The 13,490-nt window shown below is 43.8% G+C and overlaps 1 protein-coding gene across 1 annotated transcript in view; it reads right to left on the bottom strand.

Moving 5' to 3' along the window:
• Window positions 1-13,490, bottom strand: part of LOC141130076 (uncharacterized) — a 122,363-nt gene that overhangs the window by 28,243 nt on the left and 80,630 nt on the right. The window lies entirely within an intron of this gene.

Raw genomic sequence — 13,490 nt, 5'->3', positions numbered from 1 at the left:
ACCTGCTGAAGTTTCCCAATTCTTCACCATCCCCGGTTGGTGAGAATGCTGTTCCAGTACTTGCTTCAGCTACTCACAGTGGTCCCTGGTAATAAGGTGGATGGTCCATTAGTGGTGACAGCTTCCCCTCTACCTCCGTCCATGACTGGTTCTCTGGCCGGCAGAACCGTCACTTCTGGTTGGACTGCAAGCCACAGTCCCAACCCTTCACTGCTCTCTTGCTTCTGGATAGGCCCTCAGACAGCCTAGCAGCCAGACTTCCCTGAGATAGGCCTCAGGCATTGGCCTAGCAGCCCGGGGCAGCACAACACACATCCACCTAGACAGCCGTCCAGGTGGCACAGAACACCGATCTCTTGACCTAACCCAAATAAATAGGCTCTCCAAGCAGGCCAAGGAATTCAAGAAAATCCCTGCCCATTGGCTGAGACACCTCATCTATTCCTAATTTGTCCTTGCAATGCCCTTTTCTTAAATAATGCCACCGGATACCCGGCCACCTAGTGACAGAAGAGAAAAGTGCAGCAATTCTAGAATTAGGCTGAGATCAATTAACCCCTAACAATTGACCAAGGCAACTATCACTCAGCAAATAAATTTAGGAGCAACCCTGCCTAAACATCACGGTGCTACATCCTCCCCCTGCCTAGAAAACTACATCTCGGAGTTTGCAGAAAAAAAAATAAAAATTTGAGCCATCAAGCCTGAGAATGAATGTCCTGGCAAAAACTGGGATGGGTGGCGAAACAAGGAAAGGAATAATAATAACAGTAATACAAGGGGCGTACCAGATGAAATAAACATATGTAACACATACATAAGCTATTGGTAGTTCTCAAAAGGCAGATAAATATCAGACATTATGTACAATTTATGTGTGGTATACCACCCAAACAACTGAGGGAATTCTGCGAACAGGCAAAAGTCTATGGGACCCAACAATCAAAAATCGAAAGTGCTCATTTTAAATGCTTATATGTAAGTTATTGTCATAAAAAGTGTTTGGACACCCGGGTCCTACCCCAGGGGACATGTAACAATGCAAAAAAAGTTTTTTTTTTCAGGAGCAGTGATTTTAATAATGCTTAAAGTGATACAATTAAAATGAAATATTCCTTAAAATATTGTTCCTGGGTGGTGTCCTTAGTCTGCCTTTAAAGTAGCGCATCTTTCCCGTGTTTATAACAGTACCACAGCAAAATGACATTTCTAAAGAAAAACATTTCATTTAAAATTGCTTGCGACTGTAATGTATTGTCGGGTCCCAGCAATATACATAAAAATCATCCCCCCCAGTCCATTAACAGGCCCTTTTTGTCTGGTATGAATATTAAAGGAACCCTGCACCAAAATTTAAAAAAAAAAAAATGTGTGGGGGACCCCCCAAAATCCAAACCAGGCCCTTCAGGTCTGGTATGGATTTTAAGGAGAACCCTGCGCCAAAATTAAAAAAAGAAAAATGAAGTGGGGATGCCCCCAAAATCCATACCAGACCCTTATCCGAGTATGCAACCTGAGAGGCCACAGGAAAAAGGGGGCAAGAGAGCGCCCCCCTTCTGAACAATACCAGGCCACATGCCCTTAACATGGGAGTGTGCTTTGGGGTCCTCCCCAAAAGCACCTAGTTGTGGGGGTCTGCCCAGTGGTTGTGGGGGTCTGTGGGCGGGGGGCTAATCAGAATCTGAAAGCACCCTTTAACAAGGGGACCCCAAGATTCCGCGCCCCCTATGTGAATGGGTATCGGGTACATTGTACCCCTACACATTCACCAAAAAAGTGTCAAAAAAGGAAAAATGACAGTAAACAGTTTTGGACAATTCCTTTATTAAACAAAAAAAAAAAGTCCCATGATGTAGATCCATCTTCATTCACAGCGCCGACGACCAGAGAAAAAAAAACGGAAAAACTTTGCCTCGATAGGAGGCTCCCGCCGACTGCAGCCTTTTTGCATTGACAGCTGTTATATAGCTGAGGGCGGAGCCACCCGGCGACATAAGCGGGTGACCATGCCCCCTTCTGACGTGATGTGATGTCACGTAATGTCAGAGGTGGGCAAGGTCGCCTGTTCATGTCACCGGGTGTCCCCACCCTCAGCATTATAACAGCTGTTATCACAAAAGGGCTGCAGTCGCGGGGACGCCTCCCATGGAGGTGGAGTTTTTTCATTTTACGTTTTTCTCAGGTTGTTGGCGCTGTGATTGAATGTTACCCTATGGTATGTGGAGATTTCCCACACTGCTCTGGGCTGGAAGGCGCCTTAACCTGGCCACTAGGCCTTCCCACACCTAAGAGCTCACACCTCTGTTGTACATAGTTGCGTGTGGAATAATGTGTTCATTAGTTCTAATTTTGCCAATGAAAGCAGCCACACTCATGAGGGTTTTTACCGGTTGAATTGGATATACCTTAGATATCTACTCATTCCCTTCACTATCAAACCCCAAAAGTGTTTGATTTCTTTCAGGAGAGGAGAGGGTCTGGATCCTACCCGTGATGGGGAACTTGTCTTGCTCCTCATTTGTGGATAGCTGGTCCCTATTGTCTGGTGGGTCTGTGACCATGGTGCATTCTCGATCCTCCTGTGGCTCTGCGATTTCTCCCATCGCCACAGGAAAAGTAGAATTAGGACCCATATCTTCACCTCCCAAGTACTCTTCATATTCCTCTGTGTCCCCAATTTCATAGACACAAGTAGGTGCCGTAGCATTAGCATGTTCACATCTGCTAGCCACAGCCGCCTGTCCTTTAAGACTTGAAATTGTTTGTAGCAACTGTGACTCTGTGTGTGATCTATAAATGTTCCTTTCTTAAAATAAACCTTTGAGATTTTTATCTTTTTTGGTTGTTTTAAATTGTTCTTCATAGGCCCAAGACGATCCTTGTAATCTAGCATCACAGGCAAATTCATTGCTCTTATGTTTAAGAGTATAAATTGCTACAAACTTTTCTAGACAGGACATGGCTGCCATTTTCAACAAATAATATGCACAATTTGTAAGCTAGATTAAGTTAAATGTTACCCTGTACTATACAGTCACTTTGAGATTAGCGTATAGAAGGAGGAAAAAAAAAAAATAAACAGAAACTCAAATAGAATAAAATTCAGAAAATACGGTAAAGTGGAGAAAAAAAAAAAAATATTGTTCCTATTGTCCCCCGGGTCTATTGTTTTGCGGGTGTAGGCTCAGACAAGGTAAACTACAGGCTATTGTGAGTAGATTTGGTGTGTCTCCAGTAATCTAAAAGATTGTTTTTTTTTGAGAGTTAATATATATATATATATATATATATATATATATATATATATATATATATATATATATATATATATATATATATAATCTACTCACAATATCCTGTAGTTTACCTTGTCTGAGCCTACACCCGCAAAACAATAGACCCGGGGGACAATAGGAACAATAGTAAGGCCACCAGGATTAAATAGGGTGGGTAGCCCTCTAGGTTTACAATAGAAAGGTAAACACAGCCGTGTTTACACCAATGTTAAACCAAATCCAGTTTAAAAAAAAAAAGAATCTACCACAAACTCAGATTATCAAATTTTTGGTAGGGTTTATCCTTAAAAAAATGTCAAGGTATAATCCAGTATGCTGAATGCACCTTATACCCTATAATAATAATCTTTCTCAGATATTAGCTTCAGCATTCAGCAACAAGACTTCCACAGTTTTGTACTTTAACTGACAACAATGAGAATATTACTGCTTGTAAATTCCCACAGCTAAAACAAACAAACTACTCTCTTGTAGCTATTTTCACTGTCCTACACACAAATATTATGCCTTTAGTGGACACACCATTTAAATTAAAACAGAAAACTGTTGAACCTTTTCAACAAAACCAAGACCACGCTCAATCTGTGTCTTTCCCATGAAACCCATGTACTCACCATACAGCACACTCAAACACTGGTTAGAGAGAGCAATGAAGCTTGGTGAGCACAAAAGAAACATAAAAAACAAATGAACATTTTCCCGCCAAGTTACTTCCTCCCCATTACATTGACCGGTTATAATGGTACTTCCAAAGAACTTTTTCAACGAAAATTATGGGATATTAAGCAAAACAAAATATGTGGTGTATCCTCCCTCCTTTTTAGAGTTCATCTAATACCCACTAATAAAACAAACATTTACCTATTTTTTTCCCTAGATAAAATTACGTAACGGGTGACCCCGCCCCCCTCTGACATCATGGGGAATGCCACAGGGAAGTCCCCGTGCGTCAGAGGGGGCGGGATCACCAGTTGGCCCCGCCATCCATTATTGAAGAAGTGTCAGAAGACGAGAAGCGTGACACAGCGGGAGCCTCCCATCTTGGATGTGGAGCGGCCCGAGAACGAAGAAGGGAAGAAGACGCTGCGGAGGAAGAAGCCGGACGAGAACACCGGAGCAAAAAGCAGAGGATCGGAGGAAGAACCAGAGGGAGAAGAAGATGGAGGAAGAAACCAAAGGAAGATAGAAGAAAGAAGATGGAAAGAAGACTTTAAATAAAGGAATTGTCAAAAACTGTTGGTCATTTTTAAGATTTTTGACACTTTTTTGTGAAATGGTAGGGGTACTTTTGTACCCCATTACCATTTCACACAGGGGGGCAGGATCTGGGGGTTCCCTTGTTAAAGGGGTTCTTCCAGATTCCGATAAGCCCCCCGCCCACAGACCCCCACAACCACCGGGCAAGGGTTGTGGGGATGAGGCCCTTGTCCCCATCAACATGGGGACAAGGTGCTTTGAGGGCATTTGGCCTGGTACGGTTCAGGGGGGGTGCTCTCTCGTCCCCCCTCTTTTCCTGCGGTCTGCCAGGTTGCGTGCTCGGATAAGGGTCTGGTATGGATTTTTTGGGGGACCCCACGCTATTTTTTTTTTTTAATTTTGGCGCGGGGTTCCCCTTAAAATCCATACCAGACCTAAAGGGCCTGGTATGGAATTTAGGGGGACCCCCACGCCATTTTTTAAAAAAATTTTGGTTCGGGGTTTCCCTGTGGGGAAATCCCATGCAATTTTTATCAATGAAATTTTATGTTTATTGTCGGACCGGAAATTCATTAATAGCCGTGAGTAGTTTTAAATGACTTTTTTCCTTTGAAATGTCATTTTGCTGTCAGACTGTTCTAAACACAGGAAACATGCGCCCCTTTACAGGCATACTATAGACACCCCCCAGGCACGAAATTTAAAGGAATATTACACTTTTATTGTTTCACTTTAAGCAATATTAAAATCACTGCTCCCGAAAAAACGGCTGTTTTTAAAACTTAATTTTGCATTGATCCATGTCCCCTGGGGCAGGACCCAGGTCCCCAAACACTTTTTAGGACAATACAATGCAAATTAGCCTTGAAAATTAGCACTTTTGATTTTGAGCGTTTGAGTCCCATAGACTTCAATGGGGGTTCTAACGTCCGTGCAAAGTTTTGGTCCGTTCGCAAGTTCTGGTGCAAACTGAACAGGGGGATGTTTGGCTCATCTCTAGTTGGCATAGCGTGACTTCTGTTTGGTTAGCTTTCCTATACCTTGCCTAAGCCAACCCCCTTGAATGCAAATCCTAGTGATTATTCTGAGCAGGAGGATGTTGCCGGGAAGTTAAGAATTGATTCCGGGGTGGGCCCCCTTTTGCATATCCCAGCATGAGATGCTTTGAAGTGAGTTTGTGTAACAATGAGGGAGGAAACCCATTGTTTGTACACAAAAGCCTAGGCCCGACTTGTCTCAAGCTATATGTGAAGATTAATACATTCTGGCCTGCATGGATACAGGCTAAATGTAATAGATTCTTAATTACAATATTTTACAGCTATTAATGGAGATTTCACATAAACTCATAAGGCAACATGAAGATGAATGGAGATCGCAGGACACTTTTTATTTTTTAATAAAGGAATTGTCCCGAACTGTCTGTCATTTTTACTTTTTTGACACTTTTTTGGTGAATGGGTAGGGGTACAATGTACCCGATACCCATTCACATAGGGGGGGCCGGGATCTGGGGGTCCCCTTGTTAAAGGAGGCTTCCAGATTTCGATAAGCTCCCCGCCTGCAGACCCCCACAATCAGCGAGCAAGGGTTGTGGGGATGAGGCCCTTGTCCCCATCACCCTTCCCATGTTTAGGACATGTGGCCTGGTATGGTTCAGGAGGGGGGCTCTCTTGTTCCACCCTCTTTTGCTGTGGCCTGACAGGTTGCGTGCTTGGATAGGGGTCTGGTATGGACTTTAGGGGGGACCTCAACGCCATTTTTTTTTAAATTTTGGCACGGGATTCTCCTTAACCACTTGACGACCGCCTCACGCCGATGTACGTCGGCAAGGCGGCACGGACAGGCAAAATCACGTACATGTACGTGATTTGCCTTCCGCGGGTGGGAGGTCCGATCGGACCCCCCCGGTGCCCGAGGCGGTCGTCTTTTGTTCCCCGGCGATCGGAGGTGAGGGGGAGGCCATCCGTTCGTGGCCCCCCCCTCGCGATCGCCGCCGGCCAATGGGAACATTCCTTTACTGCTGTATGCTAAACAGCAGCAAAGGAAATGATGTCATCTCTCCTCGGCTCGGTAGTTTCCGTTCCAGCGCCGAGGAGAGAAGACATCACTGTGAGTGAAAACACACTACACAACACAGTAGAACATGCCAGGCACACAAAACACCCCGATCCCCCCCCGATCGCCCCCCCGATCACCCCCCAATCATCCCCCCCCGTCACAAACTGACACCAAGCAGGTTTTTTTTTTTTTTTTTTTTTTTCTGATTACTGTATTGGTGTCAGTTTGTGACAGTTACAGTGTTAGGTCAGTTACTGTTAGCCCCCTTTAGGTCTAGGGTACCCCCCTAACACCCCCTAATAAAGTTTTAACCTCTTGATCACCCCCCGTCACCAGTGTCGCTAAGCGATCATTTTTCTGATCGCTGTATTAGTGTCGCTGGTGACGCTAGTTAGGGACGTAAATATTTAGGTTGGCCGTCAGCGTTTTATAGCGACAGGGACCCCCATATACTACCGAATAAATGTTTTAACCCCTTGATTGCCCCCTAGTTAACCCTTTCACCACTGATCACCGTATAAGTGTTACGGTTGATGCTGGTTAGTACGTTTATTTTTTATAGTGTCAGGGCACCCGCCGTTTATTACCGAATAAAGGTTTAGCCCCCTGATCGCCCGGCGGTGATATGCGTCGCCCCAGGCAGCATCAGATTAGCGCCAGTACCGCTAACACCCACGCACGCAGCATACGCCTCCCTTAGTGGTATAGTATCTGATCGGATCAATATCTGATCCGATCAGATCTATACTAGCGTCCCCAGCAGTTTAGGGTTCCTAAAAACGCAGTGTTAGTGGGATCAGCCCAGATACCTGCTAGCACCTGCGTTTTGCCCCTCCGCCCAGCCCAGCCCACCCAAGTGCAGTATCAATCGATCACTGACACTTACAAAACACTAAATGCATAACTGCAGCGTTCGCAGAGTCAGGCCTGATCCCTACAATCGCTAACAGTTTTTTTGGTAGTATTTTGGTGAACTGGCAAGCACCAGCCCCAAGCAGCATCAGGTTAGCGCCAGTACCGCTAACACCCATGCACGCAGCATACGCCTCCCTTAGTGGTATAGTATCTGAACGGATCAATATCTGATCCGATCAGATCTATACTGGCGTCCCCAGCAGTTTAGGGTTCCCAAAAATGCAGTGTTAGTGGGATCAGCCCAGATACCTGCTAGCACCTGCATTTTGCCCCTCCGCCCGGCCCAGCTCAGCCCACCCAAGTGCAGTATCGATCGATCACTGACACTTACAAAACACTAAACTAAACTGCAGCGTTCGCAGAGTCAGGCCTGATCCCTGCGATCGCTAACAGTTTTTTTGGTAGCTTTTTATTGAACTGGCAAGCACCAGCGGCCTAGTACACCCCGGTCATAGTCAAACCAGCACTGCAGTAACACTTGGTGACGTGGCGAGTCCCATAAGTGCAGTTCAAGCTGGTGAGGTGGCAAGCACAAGTAGTGTCCCGCTGTCACCAAAAAGACAAACACAGGCCCGTCGTGCCCATAATGCCCTTCCTGCTGCATTCGCCAATCCTAATTGGGAACCCACCACTTCTGCAGCGCCCGTACTTCCCCCATTCACATCCCCAACCAAATGCAGTCGGCTGCATGAGAGGCATTTTCTTTATGTCCTCCCGAGTACCCCTACCCAACGAACTTCCTCAAAAAAGATGTTGTGTCTGCAGCAAGCGCGGATATAGGCGTGACACCCGCTATTATTGTCCCTCCTGTCCTGACAATCCTGGTCTTTGCATTGGTGAATGTTTTGAACGCTACCATTCACTAGTTGAGTATTAGCGTAGGGTACAGCATTCCACAGACTAGGACACACTTTCACAGGGTCTCCCAAGATGCCATCACATTTTGAGAGACCCGAACCTGGAACCGGTTACAGTTATAAAAGTTACAGTTATAAAAAAAAGTAAAAAAACAAAAAAATATATAAAATAAAAAAAAATAGTTGTCGTTTCATTGTTCTCTCTTTTCTATTCTCTCTATTGTTCTGCTCTTTTTTACTGTATTCTATTCTGCAATGTTTTATTGTTATTATGTTTTATCATGTTTGCTTTTCAGGTATGCAATTTTTTATACTTTACCGTTTACTGTGCTTTATTGTTAACCATTTTTTTGTCTTCAGGTACGCCATTCACGACTTTGAGTGGTTATACCAGAATGATGCCTGCAGGTTTAGGTATCATCTTGGTATCATTCTTTTCAGCCAGCGGTCAGCTTTCAAGTAAAAGCAATCATAGCGGCTAATTAGCATCTAGACTGCTTTTACAAGCCGTGGGAGGGAATGCCCCCCCCCACCGTCTTCCGTGTTTTTCTCTGGCTCTCCTGTCTCAACAGGGAACCTGAGAATGCAGCCGGTGATTCAGCCAGCTGACCATAGAGCTGATCAGAGACCAGAGTGGCTCCAAACATCTCTATGGCCTAAGAAACCAGAAGCTACAAGCATTTTATGACTTAGATTTCGCCGGATGTAAATAGCGCCATTGGGAAATTGGGAAAGCATTTTATCACACCGATCTTGGTGTCGTCAGATGCTTTGAGGGCAGAGGAAAGATCTAGTGTCTAATAGACCCCAATTTTTTCAAAAAAGAGTACCTGTCACTACCTATTGCTGTCATAGGGGATATTTACATTCCCCGAGATAACAATAAAAATGATTAAAAAAAAAAAATGAAAGGAACAGTTTAAAAATAAGATAAAAAGCAAAAAAATAATAAAGAAAAAAAAAAAAAAACACCCCTGTCGCCCCCTGCTCTCGCGCTAAGGCGAACGCAAGCGGCGGTCTGTCGTCAAATGTAAACAGCAATTGCACCATGCATGTGAGGTATCACCGTGAAGGTCAGATCGAGGGCAGTAATTTTTGCAGTAGACCTCCTCTGTAAATCTAAAGTGGTAACCTGTAAAGGCTTTTAAAGGCTTTTAAAAATGTATTTATTTTGTTGCCACTGCACATTTGTGCGCAATTTTAAAGCATGTCATGTTTGGTATCCATGTACTCGGCCTAAGATCATCTTTTTTATTTCATCAAACATTTGGGCAATATAGTGTGTTTTAGTGCATTAAAATTTAAAAAAGTGTGTTTTTTCCCCAAAAAATGCGTTTGAAAAATCGCTGCGCAAATACTGTGTGAAAAAAAAAATGAAACACCCACCATTTTAATCTGTAGGGTTTTTGCTTTAAAAAAATATATAATGTTTGGGGGTTCAAAGTAATTTTTTTGCAAAAAAAATAACGTTTTCATGTAAACAATAAGTGTCAGAAAGGGCTTTGTCTTCAAGTGGTTAGAAGAGTGGGTGATGTGTGACATAAGCTTCTAAATGTTGTGCATAAAATGCCAGGACAGTTCAAAACCCCCCCAAATGACCCCATTTTGGAAAGTAGACACCCCAAGCTATTTGCTGAGAGGCATGTTGAGTCCATGGAATATTTTATATTGCGACACAAGTTGCGGGAAAGAGACAATTTTTTTTTTTTTTTTGCACAAAGTTGTCACTAAATGATATATTGCTCAAACATGCCATGGGAAAATGTGAAATTACACCCCAAAATACATTCTGCTGCTTCTCCTGAGTACGGGGATACCACATGTGTGAGACTTTTTGGGAGCCTAGCCGCGTACGGGACCCCAAAAACCAAGCACCGCCTTCAGGCTTTCTAAGGGCGTGAATTTTTGATTTCACTCTTCACTGCCTATCACAGTTTCGGAGGCCATGGAAAGCCCAGGTGGCACAAAACCCCCCCAAATGACCCCATTTTGGAAAGTAGACACCCAAAGCTATTTGCTGAGAGGTATAGTGAGTATTTTGCAGACCTCACTTTTTGTCACAAAGTTTTGAAAATTGAAAAAAGAAAAAAAAATGTTTTTTCTTGTCTTTCTTCATTTTCAAAAACAAATGAGAGCTGCAAAATACTCACCATGCCTCTCAGCAAATAGCTTGGGGTGTCTACTTTCCAAAATGGGGTCATTTGGGGGGGGTTGTGCCACCTGGGCATTCCATGGCCTCCGAAACTGTCATAGGCAGTGAAGAGTGAAATCAAAAATTTTCACCTTTAGAAATCCTGAAGGCGGTGATTGGATTTCGGGGCCCCGTACGCGGCTAGGCTCCCAAAAAGTCCCACACATGTGGTATCCCCATACTCAGGAGAAGCAGCTAAATGTATTTTGGGGTGCAATTCCACATATGCCCATGGCCTGTGTGAGCAATATATCATTTAGTGACAACTTTGTGCAAAAAAAAAAGTGTCACTTTCCCGCAACTTGTGCCAAAATATAAAATATTCCATGGACTCAATATGCCTCTCAGCAAATAGCTTGGGGTGTCTACTTTCCAAAATGGGGTCATTTGGGGGGGTTTGTGCCACCTGGGCATTCCATGGCCTCCGAAACTGTGATAGGCATTGAAGAGTGAAATCAAAAATTTACACCCTTAGAAATCCTGAAGGCGGTGCTTGGTTTTCGGGGCCCCGTACGTGGCTAGGCTCCCAAAAAGTCCCACACATGTGGTATCCCCATACTCAGGAGAAGCAGCTGAATGAATTTTGGGGTGCAATTCCACATAGGCCCATGGGCTGTGTGAGCAATATATCATTTAGTGACAACTTTTTGTAAAGATTTTTTTTTTTCTTTTTTTGTCATTATTCAATCACTTGGGACAAAAAAATAAATATTCAATGGGCTCAACATGCCTCTCAGCAATTTCCTTGGGGTGTTTACTTTCCAAAATGGGGTCACTTGTGGGGGTTTTGTACTGCCCTGCCATTTTAGCACCTCAAGAAATGACATAGGCAGTCATAAACTAAAATCTGTGTAAATTACAGAAAATGTACCCTAGTTTGTAGACGCTATAACTTTTGCGCAAACCAATAAATATACGCTTATTGACATTTTTTTTACCAAAGACATGTGGCCGAATACATTTTGGCCTAAATGTATGACTAAAATTTAGTTTATTGGATTTTTTTTATAACAAAAAGTAGAAAATATCATTTTTTTTCAAAATTTTCGGTCTTTTTCCGTTTATAGCGCAAAAAATAAAAACTGCAGAGGTGATCAAATACCATCAAAAGAAAGCTCTATTTGTGGGAAGAAAAGGACGCAAATTTTGTTTGGGTACAGCATTGCATGACCGCGCAATTAGCAGTTAAAGCGACGCAGTGCCAAATTGGAAAAAGACCTCTGGTCCTTAGGCAGCATAATGGTCCGGGGCTCAAGTGGTTAATATCCATACCAGACCCAAAGAACCTGGTAATGGACTAATTGACCCATGCCATTTTTTTCAATGATATTTATGTATATTGCTGGGATCCGACAATACATTACAGCCGCGAGCAATTTTAAATGACATTTTTTCCTTTACAATTTTTTTTTGCTGCTCTCATTCATAAAACTATGTACGGCCGCTATGTAAGCAGCCTTCCATAGTGTGGGGCGTGGACTCAGCCCCCTGAGCCATGATTGGCCAAAGGCACCCTGTCTTTGGCCAATCATGGCTCTCAAAGGAGAGCGTGCTGTGATTGGCCAAAGCATGCAGGTCATTCAGCAGACGCCAATGCACTGCGAACTCACAGTGCATTGATGGTCCCGCTGTTCATTATGGGCCATTCCACGGGCGCTTGAATTTCCCGCAAACACCCCAAAATTATATAAATTCGGCAAACAGGCGAACATCGGGCTCATCCCTACTCCCGTCAGCCTGTGTGTACCCAGCTAAAGGCTCCATGCACACTGAAGCTCACAAACGGACGTTTTGGAGAGTTTGGGCGTTTTTTTTAACAGCCCATAAACTCCCCTCTATGTTATCCTATGTGTCCATGCACACATGGACGTTTTTGGACATTTATCAGCAATGGAGTTCATGGGCTGTTGTCTGAACGCCCTAAAATTGCATTCAGGAGCTGTTTTTCTGACCACAAAAAACGCTTAAAAATGTTAAACACCCATAAACGTTGATAAACTTCGAGAAACGCTCAAAAACTTGTCTCGCCAGCGTTTAACGTTTTTGATTCATTGAAAGAAAATATAAATAAATAAACATTTCTTAAAAAACACTAAAAAAAGCTAACGTGGAAAAATGCTAAAAAAGCTAATAAACGCTATTGCAAAAACGTTAAAAAAAGTTGAAAGACTCGCTGCAAAGCTACTTGCATTTTTATAATGTTATTTTACCGTCCAGTGTGCACGGAGCCCAAGGCTGGACATACATTATACAATTATTTATTATGAGGTTTGAGTAAGCGCTGACTTAGTGTGAAACGCACCACCTTTCGTGTTCCTGTCATACCTGGGATGTGATTTTATTGCTTCAATAAAGATACCAAGGAGTGCAACAATATTGTGGATTTTGCATGTTACTGATACATTATACAATTTTCTTGTACAACTTTCCTCCAGATTTACCAAAACCATATAATATGAGGTGATACTCAAACACTTTCAGTTTGTATGCAGTCAGGCCGGCCCTTACACTACATAGGTAAAGGTTAGCTAAAGAAATTGAACAAGAAAATTGTATAATGTGTGGCCAGCTTAATGGTTGGGGATCAGTCTAGTAATCAGCACACACTTCTGGGGTTCCTCAGACTCCCCTACAAGCTAGAATCCTTGTGTTACTCCCTCTTCCCACTATCCATGTACACCCCACACCAGACACACAACATGGGGGCCGGAGGGAAGTGGGGTGAACAGGGAGGTAGCTGGGGGGGAGAGGGAAGTAGACGGGAAGTTGGAGGAGAGGGAAGTAGACGGGGAGATGGGGAGAGAGGGAAGTAGACAGGAAAGTGGGGGGAGAAGGAAGAAGATGAGGAAGCGGGGGAGAGGGAAGTAGACGGGGAAGTGGGGGGAGAGGGAAGTAGATGGGGAAGTGGGGGGAGAGGGAAGTAGATGGGGAAGTGGGGGGAGAGGGAAGTAAACGGGGGGTGGGGGGAGAGGG

Source organism: Aquarana catesbeiana, linkage group LG02 (assembly GCF_042186555.1).
Source record: "Aquarana catesbeiana isolate 2022-GZ linkage group LG02, ASM4218655v1, whole genome shotgun sequence".
In the NCBI taxonomy this organism is placed as follows: Eukaryota; Metazoa; Chordata; class Amphibia; order Anura; family Ranidae; genus Aquarana; species Aquarana catesbeiana.
Note: the sequence above shows the minus strand (reverse complement) of the source record. Positions and strands in the feature narration are given on the sequence as shown.